This window comes from Myodes glareolus, chromosome 4 (assembly GCF_982192425.1).
Source record: "Myodes glareolus chromosome 4, mMyoGla1.1, whole genome shotgun sequence".
Lineage (NCBI taxonomy): Eukaryota > Metazoa > Chordata > Mammalia > Rodentia > Cricetidae > Myodes > Myodes glareolus.
In genome coordinates this window covers 56,414,475-56,426,597 of record NC_142029.1, presented here as the reverse complement: position 1 = coordinate 56,426,597, position 12,123 = coordinate 56,414,475, and the positions used below count along the sequence as shown (strand labels likewise).

General features: G+C 39.6%; 1 protein-coding gene across 1 annotated transcript in view; it reads left to right on the top strand.

Annotated features, from left to right (window-relative positions):
• The window catches only part of Clstn2 (calsyntenin 2), a 592,274-nt gene that overhangs the window by 218,683 nt on the left and 361,468 nt on the right, over positions 1–12,123 (top strand). The window lies entirely within an intron of this gene.

Sequence of the window (12,123 nt, the reverse complement as noted above, 5' to 3'; positions counted from 1 at the left end):
ATGGTCCTAACTGCTCTTCAGGCAGCTTTGGTCTTGGCTCTGTTATCTTCTTGTGCTAACACAAATACCAAGTATTTGATCCCAAGCTTGACCTATAGGAAATGGAAACAAACGCCTGCTGGTACACTTACCTACAGCTAGGAGAAGAATGACCAATTGGGAGGGACATCTGATCTCTTCCCATCAAGGGACCTTGAACTTGCATGCATTCCTTAAGCTTTGAGAATCTCTGTGCCCTTGTCCCAGAAGTGACGTAATTGGGTGGATTTAGTGAGATGATGACTGCTTAGCCTGGCACACAGTAGGGCCTCAGGAGCAGCAGCTTCTGATGAACTATGTGACAGTTCTGGTCTGATTATGGCAATTACAGAAGAGGTTTAGACAATTATTTTCGGGAGCATAAATTTCAAAGTAAGTTACTGTCTGGTTTTAGGAGTTCAAATGTTTAAAATGCAGTGAAGTATGAGATATTGAAGTAATAACAATCTCGGGGAATTACAGATATAACAATTTAGTGCACACTTTAGTCCAATAATGTTGTTCAGTAGGTAAGACGTTTTGTGTGGAAAAATGAGCTGGTTCCTGCAGTTGAATAGGGACGTAAAACAATGCAGTCTCCCCAGCTCCTGTTCTACACCACCCTTTCCTGAGTGGCTCCTGGTCTTCAGGTACTCTCATTTCCCCAGGCCCTAAGAGTTACGAGGTTCTTTGTTCAAAGAAAGACCAGTCAATTACTGGGTGTCTATTTGTGGCACCCTGGATCTCTTCTGTGCCTTGATCTCAGCCTGCGGATTTGGGTCTTCTTAGAGCCCTTTGAGGTGTTATTCACCATTTAGCCAGCTTTGACAGTTACCCTCCTAACAAGACTGTGGCTCGTGGTTTCCCACCTTTGTGTAAAGAAGAGTGGGTTTCTGGGAGTGTTGAAAGATTCAGCAAAGACATTCTGTTGGAATGTAGTGCTAGAAATTTGAAACTAATTAGCAAAGATTCTTTCTTACTCTGCAGGTTTCTCTGCACCCAGTTGATTGTTTCCTTTGCTGGACAGAAATTTTATAATTTTATGAGGTCAACTTTTGTCAGTTGTTGACCTTAACTCCTAAGTAATTGGAGTCCTATTCAGAAAACCCTTTCTTACCCTTATTTCTTATAGGGTTTTGCTTATGCTTTCTTCTAGTGCTTTCAATATTTCAAGCTTCACATGGATTTCTTTGATTCATTTGGAGAGGGTTTTGTTTGTTTGGTAGTGGTAGGTGTGTGGTGGGGGCTGATGGATATGAGTATAATTTCATTCTTCTGCATCTAGACATCTAGTTTTCCCAGCAACATTTGTTAAAGATGCTGTTTTATTTTTTCTATAGTGTGTTTTTGACTTATTTGTCAAATATAAGATGACTGTAGTTACATGCGCTTATGTTTGGGTCTTCTATTTTGTTCCATTAGTCTACATATCTGTTTTCATGCCAGAACCATGGTGTTTTTATTACTATGACTCTGTATTATAAATTGTAATCTGATAAGGTAATCCTTCCTTAATTCCTTTTGTTGTTGTTGGGGTTTTTTTGTTTATTGTTTTTCAAAACAGGGCTTCTCTGTGAAACAGTCCTACTGTCTTGGAACTCACTCTGTAGACAAGGCTGGCCTTGAACTGCCTCTACTTCCCAAGTGCTGGGATTAAAGGTGTGTGTCACTACCATCTGACACCCACCCCCAATTCTTGTTGTTTATGGTTGCTTTTGCTATCTAAAGTCTTGTGTTTCCATAGGAACTATAAGATGGTTTTGTCTATTTCTGAGCGGGGATTTTAACTGGGGTTGAATCTGTAAATGGCAGCATTCCTTCCACTCCACCTTAGGGTCAGTCTAGGATAAACTTAGGTTAATTGTCCAAATACCTTGTATAGAGACAGCCTCAAAACTCACTGTTGTAACAACACATAGCACCCCAATGTATAATTCTCACCTTCCTTCTGACCCACTATTTATGGGGATAGTAATGTATGGCCCATCCTGATATTACTAACCTTCAGTTAACAACTTCGAAAGTTCTCATATGCTACACAATTGTTTGTGAACAGGAATGGAAAGATGGAAGGAAAGAATAAAATAGGAACGGTGGAAAAGTTGATGAAATGAGAGAAAGGGAGAGGCGCTGATGGGGAGGGAGAACAGAAGGGAGAGAAAAATCCCACCTTCAGCATAAGCCCTCATCAAACAGTTAAAGATTAATGATTTAGTCATCCTTTCCACAACACTTCCAACACATTTATAGCAGTGCAAATAAGCCTCATTTCTTCTGAGTGTTAGCGTGTGTGAGCTACACACATGGGGTTTACATTTAAAACTCCCAAATCGGTACTTTCAGCAGAGAGCCTTACCTCTCATTAAGGATGGAGTTACCCTAAGATGTGGAACACATGGTGTGTTTCTATGTGGGGGCTGTTGGATTCCTACTCTTTGTAATAAGACATTGCTGATGTGCCATTTTGGAGGTGTCTGAAGGTAAAGGTGTGCCTGCTTCATTGACTAATGATTTATAACATTCTGGGAACTGTTAGGAACTACAGGCATTCACAAGTCCAAGATGTTGCTTACCCTCGAGGGTTGTCACTATTCGTAGAGCAGAATGGCAGGAAAGAGGCTAATGAATATGCATTGGGCATAAGAACACAGGCAGTAGAGAGAAATGTGAATGTACAGAGGGCAACGGGGCATTTAGAGCATGACCTAATCTGAAAGGGTGGACAGGCAGAGTGAGAGGTAGGGATGCGGGGAGAGGGTGAAATGAATGCACACACATGGCATGGGATGACCACACCAGATTTCTGAGGGAAGCTGGTGAAGGAGCCCAGGCCTGAAAACATAGAAATAGTCTTGTCTAGACAGCGGCCCCAACTGTACTCTGAAGAAGGCAATAAATACTTTTTAAAATGTGACAGCACTTATTGTAGTTAGGAATCATAGCAAAAATAGACACCCACTCAAACCATTTAAAGAAAAAGATAGTGGTTTTAGGAAGAACCGATAAAGTCTACATTAACACACAGCAAGCTGATGTGTCTCGAAGAGAGGGCTGGGGCACAGGGCTGGGAAGCAGGAGGAGACAGCTGGCTTCTTTAACTCTACAGTCGTGGTGGATGAAGCTTTCCACTCCAGGACTACTTCCTAATCCTACATCTTCTGAAATATTGACTTCTCTGATTTTAATGACTTCCCAGTTCCCTCTGAACAGAGTGATCATTACATGAATATTGTCTCCAACTCCTTAGAAATGTCAATGACATGTACCCATCCCCAAACAAACTGTAGTTTCTGGGCCTCAAAAATGTCCAAGATACAATTAGCCCGGCCCTTTGTCATCTATCAATTTCTTCATGATTGTGTGGCCACCCTGGACCAGAAGTCAAACTTGGATGTGGCATGCTAAAGGTCAGGTTGGCCTCTAACTAGAATACAGTACTTGACAGTGTAGTTAACCTTGTGAAAGCTTTTTGCTATTTGTCAACCATACATTTAACCCAGTTTTACATGGGGATCAGTATTAGATGAGGATTTCAGAGTGGCCAGACAGATGAACTTTAGGATGAAAGGAGAAAGGGTCAAAGGGTAAACCCTCCATCCCAAGGCTCTGCTGCTCATGGGAGCATTAACACACTTTTGCAGAGAGAGAAGCAAAGGGAAGCACATGGCATGCTCCCATGAGAAATGTTTTGTGCTCCAGTTAAAGACACGTTGAGTGGCGAGACCTAATTTCTCTGTAAATGGAGCACAAACATCACTTTGGCACCCCCACCCCTACCCACACCACCAAGTGCAAAGACACAGGCATCTTCCAGATTCTCAAACATGGGAAAGCAACAGGACAGGCAAGCAGCAGACCTAAAGGGATAGGGTGTGTGGTAGATCAGCCCCCAGGAGACTTCTGCAGCAAACAAGAATGCTACCCTGTGGGAAACGGATACAAGGTCAGTTCTGAAGTTGCATCTAAATTGAGCAAAGTCTGAACTGGCTGGCCTTGGTGTGTTGAAACAAACAGGCAAAGTATTTTGTTCAAGGCTCAAACATTACAGCAGAGTAATAGATAAGAAATAACAGTCAGCCCACAAGCATCAATACCTAATGTTTCTTCTTTGGTAAGAGGTGCTTTTCCAGTTTCCCAGGAAGCCAGAGTTTGTGAATTTCCATGTGTGAATGAGCTCTGTATCATGTGGATGCTTCCTGTCAGTTCAGCCTAGTGGTGGCCTGACTCCTCCTGTTAACACTCTGGCCAAACGTAGCTACTCATGTCTCTCCACAGCATACTAGCTGCTTCTACCACTGGGGCTTCTCCCATCTATAGTCCCATGTCTGACACCCTCTCTCTCATTTATCCCTGCCTGTTTTATGGTCTCTGTGCCTATGTCTGTCTGTCTGTCAGCATCTGTCTATATTTCTGTCTCTCTCTCTGTCTCTTCCCTTGTCCCCTCTCTCTCTCTTATGTGGATAATTTCGTACCTATATTGTTATAGGAGGGGCCTGTCTGTTTCCCGGCCACTCAGACTCCCATAATAAACACACAGAAACCATATTATTTAAATCACTGCTTGGCCCATTAGCTCTAGCTTCTTATTTGCTGACTCTTATATCTTAAATTGACCCATTTCCATTAATCTGTGCATCACCATGAGGTCGTGGCCTGCCAGCAAAGTTTCAGCACATATGTCTCTGGCGGCAACCCCATGGCTTCTCATAGACTCTGCCTTCCTTCTCCCAGCATTCAGTTTAGTCTTCCCCACCAAGCTCTGTTCTACCCTATCAGGCCAAGCCAGTTCCTTTATTAATCAATGGTATTTACAGCATACAGAGGATTATCTCACATCACTATATAACATGGATTCTGGTTATTATGACCTCCCCATATGCCTCTTTCCCCTATTATCCCTCCACTTCCCTACATGTCCACTTTCTGTGTGCATGACATTTTGGCCATTATTGTTGTTGATTTGTTTTATTGTTTGTCTTATTTGGGGTTTTTCTTGAGACCCACAGACTTTACCCAGGATCTTCTGTGTGACCATGGGTTTGTAACCATTCATTTGTGTCCTCTTCCCAGAACAAACACTGCTTACTGTGGCTGGGTTGATGCACCTGGTCTTTTTCTTTAGCCTAAGTCAGTTTCTTCTTGCCTGTCCCTTTCTATGTTCTGGTTATCACGGGTTCTCTCCTGGTCTGACAGTTCCTGGAGGATAAGATTTGTATTCTTGCTCCACACAGCGAGGCCAGGTTTATACATAAGAAGATTCACCCTCTCACTGTTGCTTGATACATTTTGACAAATGGCCCTGTAAGTGTTGTAATCACCATCATTGACGTAGAAAACAGCTCTCTCAAATCCAGCAAGCTCCTTGTTCCACCTCTCCTTAAACTGTTGTATTTCTAGAAATCCATAGAATGACTTTGAACAGCATGCAATCTTCTCGTTTGACTTCTCTCACCTAATTGCACCAATGAGTGGTTCAGAAGTCGACCCATTTCCCCCCAGATATCAGAAGTTGATCTATTTTTGTTATGTGAGTGTCCATTATGTGGACACACCCACCAGTTGATCATTGTATTGATTTTCCATTTGACAATATTTTGAATGAAGGCTTTATGATCATTTGTATTGTCTTTGTGTAGCTTATGTTTGAGTTTCTCAGGAGGAAATCAGAGGATTAGAATAAACACAATCCCAACTAAACTGTATCACTTTGTCTTATTTTACATCTTTAGTAGCAATGATGAGAATTCCAGAGCTCAAACAGAATGTGGTGTTACCTAATTCACTGTGGCCACTTGAGTAGCAGTGTGGTGAGAGCCTGCTGTCCCTTCAATGTAGTTATCTCTGGTGTCCGTCAAGGCTGGGTACCTCTTCATGTTCATAGTTTCTCTTTATATAATCATTTGATGACAGCTTTGTTAAGTTGTTGGTCTTTTTTATTAGACTATTTATCTTCTTAGAGAATTCTGAAAATTATTTCTGTATTTTGGTTACAAGCCTTCTATGTCATATGTTTTCTAAGTAATTTCTTCCAATCTGTGGCTTTTAAAAATGATTTTTTTCTAAAGAATGACTTTTCAAAGAAATTTACAATTTTGTTTTTCAATTACATATTTTATCTAGTGTGTTTCATGCCCCTTCTAATAATCTAATTCAAATACACTAAGATTTTTCATACTTACAAAGGTTTTATAATTTTAATTTTTATATAGGACTATGATCCATTTAAAGACAATTGTTATGAATGCTGTGTAGTAAGATTAAAGTTTTCTTTTGTGTGCATGAATCTCTCTCTCATCTCTCTCTCTCTCTCTTTCTCCCAAGAGCATTTATTTAAAAGTCTCTCCATTTTCTTCAATGAATTCTTTGTTAGTAATTAATTGACCATCGACATGTGTGTTTATTTCTGAACTTTGTTCTTTCCCACTAGCTAAATGCCCACCTTTATTTTAGTACCTTCACTGTCTTGATTGGCCAGTGCTTCAATAAGTCTTAATATCCGGTTGTGTAAATCACCTAACTTTGTTCTCTGCAGAATTATTTTGAAAAAAACAAGTCTTTTTAATTTTCATGTGTTATGAAAACATAATTTGAGTTTAAAAAAAAACTCCTGCTGTTACATTTTAAAGACTAGATCTAAACTTTTTACCTTTCTATCTCCTCTCCCAAGTGCTCAGATGTAGTCATGGAGTTTCTTTGACTCTCCAGATCAATTTTAGGGGCATTTAGTCATGATTCTATGGAGTCTCCCAATTCATGAACACTGTCTCTACATTTAGGCCTCTAAATCTCCATCGTGAATTTAAGAGCACAGAGACTTCACTTGCATTTTGTGAGTTTTTCCTAAGTATTTCATGGCTTTTAATATTATTATAACAGTACTTTTATTTAAAGTTTTACTTATCCCTAGTCAGTATCAATAATTTGCTTTGTTATATTGACTGTGTTTCCTATGACTTTACTAAATAAATTTATTCTAGAAGGAATTTTTTAGTATATAGAGGTTTAAAACTGAACAGAAGGAGGGGAGGGAGTGGGAACTGGGATTGGTATCTAAATGAAAAAAGATAGTTTTTTTAAAAAAAAATTTAAAAAACTGAAAATTGTGTTTTCCATATATAAAGACAATTTTACCTTTTCCATTGCAAACTGTTATTTTATTTATTGTATTTTTTTGAGCCACCAGTGAAATGTGAATGTAAGCGGAGAGTAGACATCCAGACATTCTTGAACTGTCCATTTATATGGAAAATGCATCCAGTCTTTACTATTAAGCATGAAGTTAGCTTTAGGATTTTGCAAATGTTCTTTGTCAGATTGAGGGACCTACTTATTGTTCTTTGATAGGATTGTTTATACATAGCTGTTGAATTTTATTTTTATTTTTATACATGCTTTAAAAAATCCCCATTTTACCTCAATGCTCAGAATATTTTATATCATTTATGGATTGTGATAGATTTTGTGTGTGTGTGTGTGTGTGAGAGAGAGAGAGAGAGAAAGAGAGAGAGAGAGACTGAGAGAGAGAGAGAGAGAATGAATCCAGGCTAAATATTTGAAAGGAAGTAAGAATTGGCTGTGGAACTTAGGAATGTTTGGTTGTCAGTTTTACTACCTTTACCTACATTCTTCCTTGAAATATCCATAAGAGACCTGAGAAATAAACATATCTATTTTATAAATGGGGAGCGAATAAGGATGAAATTATTTAAAAGCTTATACACAACTGGATCATAGGGAAATGCCAGTTCATTGCTTCGTTGAAACGCAAGACAATCTTTAAGTTAGTACAACAAACATCTACAAACGAGGCTGCTTCCAATGCACTGCAAGTTTAAATGAAGCATGAGTCACATAGTGAAAGAATAAGAAACCCGTTTGATTTCCATGGAATGATTGTTGCTCTTGGACTGACCATTGAACCATTCAGAAAAGGCAATTCTTTTACAATACCTATCTTAGCTTTGTCTGAGTTACTTTTCTATTTCTGTGCTAAGGCATCACAACCAAGGCAATTTATAAGAAAGTATTTAAGTTGGGCTTATAGTTTCAGAGAGTTCGAGTCTATGATGGTGAAGCAAAGGGATGGTGCCACAAATAGCTGTGAGTTTACATCACTCTGTAGATCAGACTGGCCTAGAACTCAGAGATCCACCTGCCTCTGCCTCCTGAGTGCTGGGATCAAAGGTGTGCCTTGTGTGCCACCACTGTAGCTGTGAATTTACATTTTAATCAGCAAGTGGGGGGGGAAGAGAGAGAGAGAGAGAGAGAGAGAGAGAGAGAACAAAAATATATTAGAATAGTCTGAGTCTTTTGAAATCTCAAAACCCACCACCAATGACACACCTCCTCCAACAAGACCACACCTCCTAATCCTTCCTCAACAGTTCTACCAATTAATCATCATTAGTTGGTAATACTACTACTACTGATATTATTTGTGGTATTAGACCAATTATTCAAACATATGAGCCTATGGGGAGCTTTCTCACTCAAACCACCACACTATAAGTTAAAATGTACATTTTATTGGTTTACAACCACAGGGATTTGGTTCATAGACAAAGCAAAGAGATTATTTTTGTTTATGAATCAAAATGAAAACATTCCTCAACCCTGAAAAAAAAAGGAAGTTTGAATGTGGGAGAGAATTAAGACACATTCACATTCTTATTTTCCAAATGGGACAGTTAAACCCTTTTCAGTCTCTGATCCTCTCCTGTGAAATGAGAAACGTATTCTTACCGCTGTAATTGTTGTAAGGATTAATGAGCCCTGACTGGTGAGGTGGCTCAGTGGGAAAAGGTGCTTGCCACCAAGTGTGTGAACCTGAATTTGAGCCATACAACTCAGACAGGGGAAAGAAAGAACTAATTTTTCTCTCTGCTGTGCTCTGACCTATGCACATGTACCATGAGACATGCATGCCCACATATGTACACATGCAAAATAAATAAATACATGCAAGGGGCGATTAAAGAGCCTATATTTAGGAAATACCTGAAATGAAGTAGACATCTGACTAACTGCAAGGAGGCAAGCATGTAGGTAGAAGGAAATCAAACTTCACTGATGCGGGAGCAGTCGCGGCTTTAAAGCTATGCTATAAACCCCCTTTCATGCCGAAACTATCACTGCTCAGAAGGCATGGTGAGTGTGAATAATGAAATCATAGAGGTCGTGGACCTAGTACAGGATATTTGAGTGATGGGAGGTCTGTGTGACATCATCACCTTATCTTGTTAGTTGGAAGCATTGAAACTCTGGGATACTTCTTGACTCACCTAATTTCTTTCAGAAGTGACTAAGCCAGAGTTCAAACCAGGAATGTTGCCTGCCTTGAGCTGGGTGGCCCAATGGATCAGATACTCCAGCTGAGCTCCTGGTGTTTGCTCTGTACACATTTCTAATGAATAGGTCCCTAGTTTTAATTAAGGAGAAAGGAGATTAATTGTTTCTCCCAACAGCTGCAAATTATTTACATTGCATTTGTGTTGATGGCTAATAAAAGAGCAAAGGCGAATGGGGACAGCCCGGGACGACTGTAATTCTTACAGAGTCCATAATGAAGTGCAGGTCTGAACGACAGAATGTGAGAAAGGATGAGCCTGCTTCCCTGTGCATACCTGAAGTGGGCAGAGCTGCTCTCTGCTCTGAGCAGGATTCAGTTAGCAAAAATGGACCTTGGGGGCTCAGACTTGAGACTGCCTGGGCATATATTTTCCTGCTCCAGCAGACTGCCACTCTGTTTGTGATTGCTCGAGAATGGGTGAGAAATAGGAGGATGGTGATTCAAGGTGTTGTTCCCCACCAATCCCAGGACAACTCCTAAATAAGCTTTTGATGGATGATGAATTGGGAAAGGGAAGAGGAACAAGAGTTCATCTCAATTCTCTAAGCCCCTGATTTTCCATGGCTACTGAAACTCTTGTATGATCGGTAACAGTAACGTGGTATTCCATGAACCCTTTCTGGAGAACCGTGAACAAACATCTAACTCTAGATGAAGCAATGGTAGGTCAAGGTAATGATTTCAATCAAATCTAGCCTGGTGAACTAATTAATTTATTGAGTTTACTTGCAGCAGCGGGAGGGAGAATTTAGAGTAGTCTATGATCCCCCCCAAATAATCATGTCATCAAAAAGTCTGATTTCAGCACAGGTGAAGATTTCCCCATGATGGCATAGATGAAATACCCCTTCGTTTGGTCTTCCATTCTCTACCGTAGCACCTTTGGAGAGTGCATTCAGTTACGTCAGAGTTTCCTGCCGCTATGAAGGGTGACGTGAGGGAATAAAAGTCTTTGGTGAGGGTCTAATGACTTACCTCCTATGGGTGACCTCAATAGGCCCAACATGAGGGGCCTATTGGAGGTCTCAGATGCTTTCACTTAGAAGTTTATGACTGTTACGCTATGAGAATGGTGCTCTGCAATACATGTGTTTATGTGCATGAAATAATACATGTATATTTATTTTTGTGAATGTCTTTAGAATATGGTGAGGTGTTAAAAGTTTTGGTTTTCTTACCCATTATAAAATATGTTGTCATCTTGAGATGTCACTCTTTGTAAAAGTCTTTTCTTTACCATTTTTACAATGATTACCCTTATATCATAGGTTGCTGTGGGGAATATACATGACCAAAGATATTCTGAATCTTTGGAATAGAGTGTGAGGGTTAGTCATATTAGTTTAACAAGTTCTTTTGTTTTTAAAAATATCTGCTTTGCTCCCTTAGTCCTGAGGATGTATGTGAGAGATTTAAAAGAGGTTAAGATGTTGTCAATTAAAGGGTCACCCTTGGTGCTTATGTGGAGTATTGACTGGGAAGGGTAGGGACTTTTCTTGGGAAATGAACTAAAATACTTGTATAGATACCTAAGTGGTGTCATAAGGAACCAGAACAAAAATTAGGCAACACACATCAAAGAGATGAATGATAAAAGTTGGATATTTACCAGAGATGTCCATATGTGAACATACAAAATCTTGTCACATCTTATCTCAAACCTCTGGTCATTGTTAGTCCTTGTTAGTGCATTACACTAACAAGTGCTTGACAGGGTTCCAACATAGACCCATAAACTAAGTACCTTAGAAAAATGGAAATGTATTATGTCACGGTTTTGGATGCTTGACATCTAAAATGAAGGTGTTGCAAGATCACGCTTCATGTGTATATCTGTACTCTGGAGAATGATCAGGTTGATGCTCCTATCCTAGATAAAACCCAGTGGCTAGTAGAAGTACAACTCTGTGTGTGTGTGTGTGTGTGTGTGTGTGTGTGTGTGTGTGTGTGTGTGTGTGTATGTGTGTTTATGGTGCTGGTATATATCTCCTATAAAAGGAGACCAGTGGTCAAGCTTGAATATCATTCCTCAGGTACTGCCCATCTTGGTTTTTTAATTTTATTTTTTATTGGCATAGTTTCTTCCATTGGCATCTGGTATTTACTTATACACTGGGTGTCCAGCAAGTTCCAGGAATTCAGCTGTCTCAGCCTCCCTAACACTGGTATTACAAGCATTGACCTTCATGCCTAGTATTTTGCCTAAGAGCTGAGGAATCAGCTAAGTCTTAAAGCTTATACAGAAAGCACTTTACTAAGGGAGTTATTTCCCCAGGCCAGCTCCAATCTTTCATGGTATGTTTCTTGCATGCCTGGCTGACTGTTCATGAAAATGTCCCCTTTTAATATGGACACCAGTTATGAACACTGGGGATTTGCCCCAGTGTCCCATTTTAAATAGATTGCCTCTGTAAAGATTTTCTTTCTAAACACAGACAAAAACTGAGGTAAAGTCCAACCTACGTTTTAGGTATACTGACATTACACATGTATATGTTTAAGTTTATCAATTGTTCATTAGATGATGTATGATTTGAGCTGGTCAATTTATTGAAGAAAAACTTCAATTGATAAATAATTTCGATTATTTGAATAGTCTTTAAATAATCAGAAAATACTCAGTGTTGGTGCATATTGACATGTATGTTGGAACTGGTGTATCTATGTCTTATATATATTTGTATTTTAATCTGCTAATGGTATCTATGGATGGGTCAGTTAAGTTGAGGTCAGAACTCCCAGCACACACCGTATAA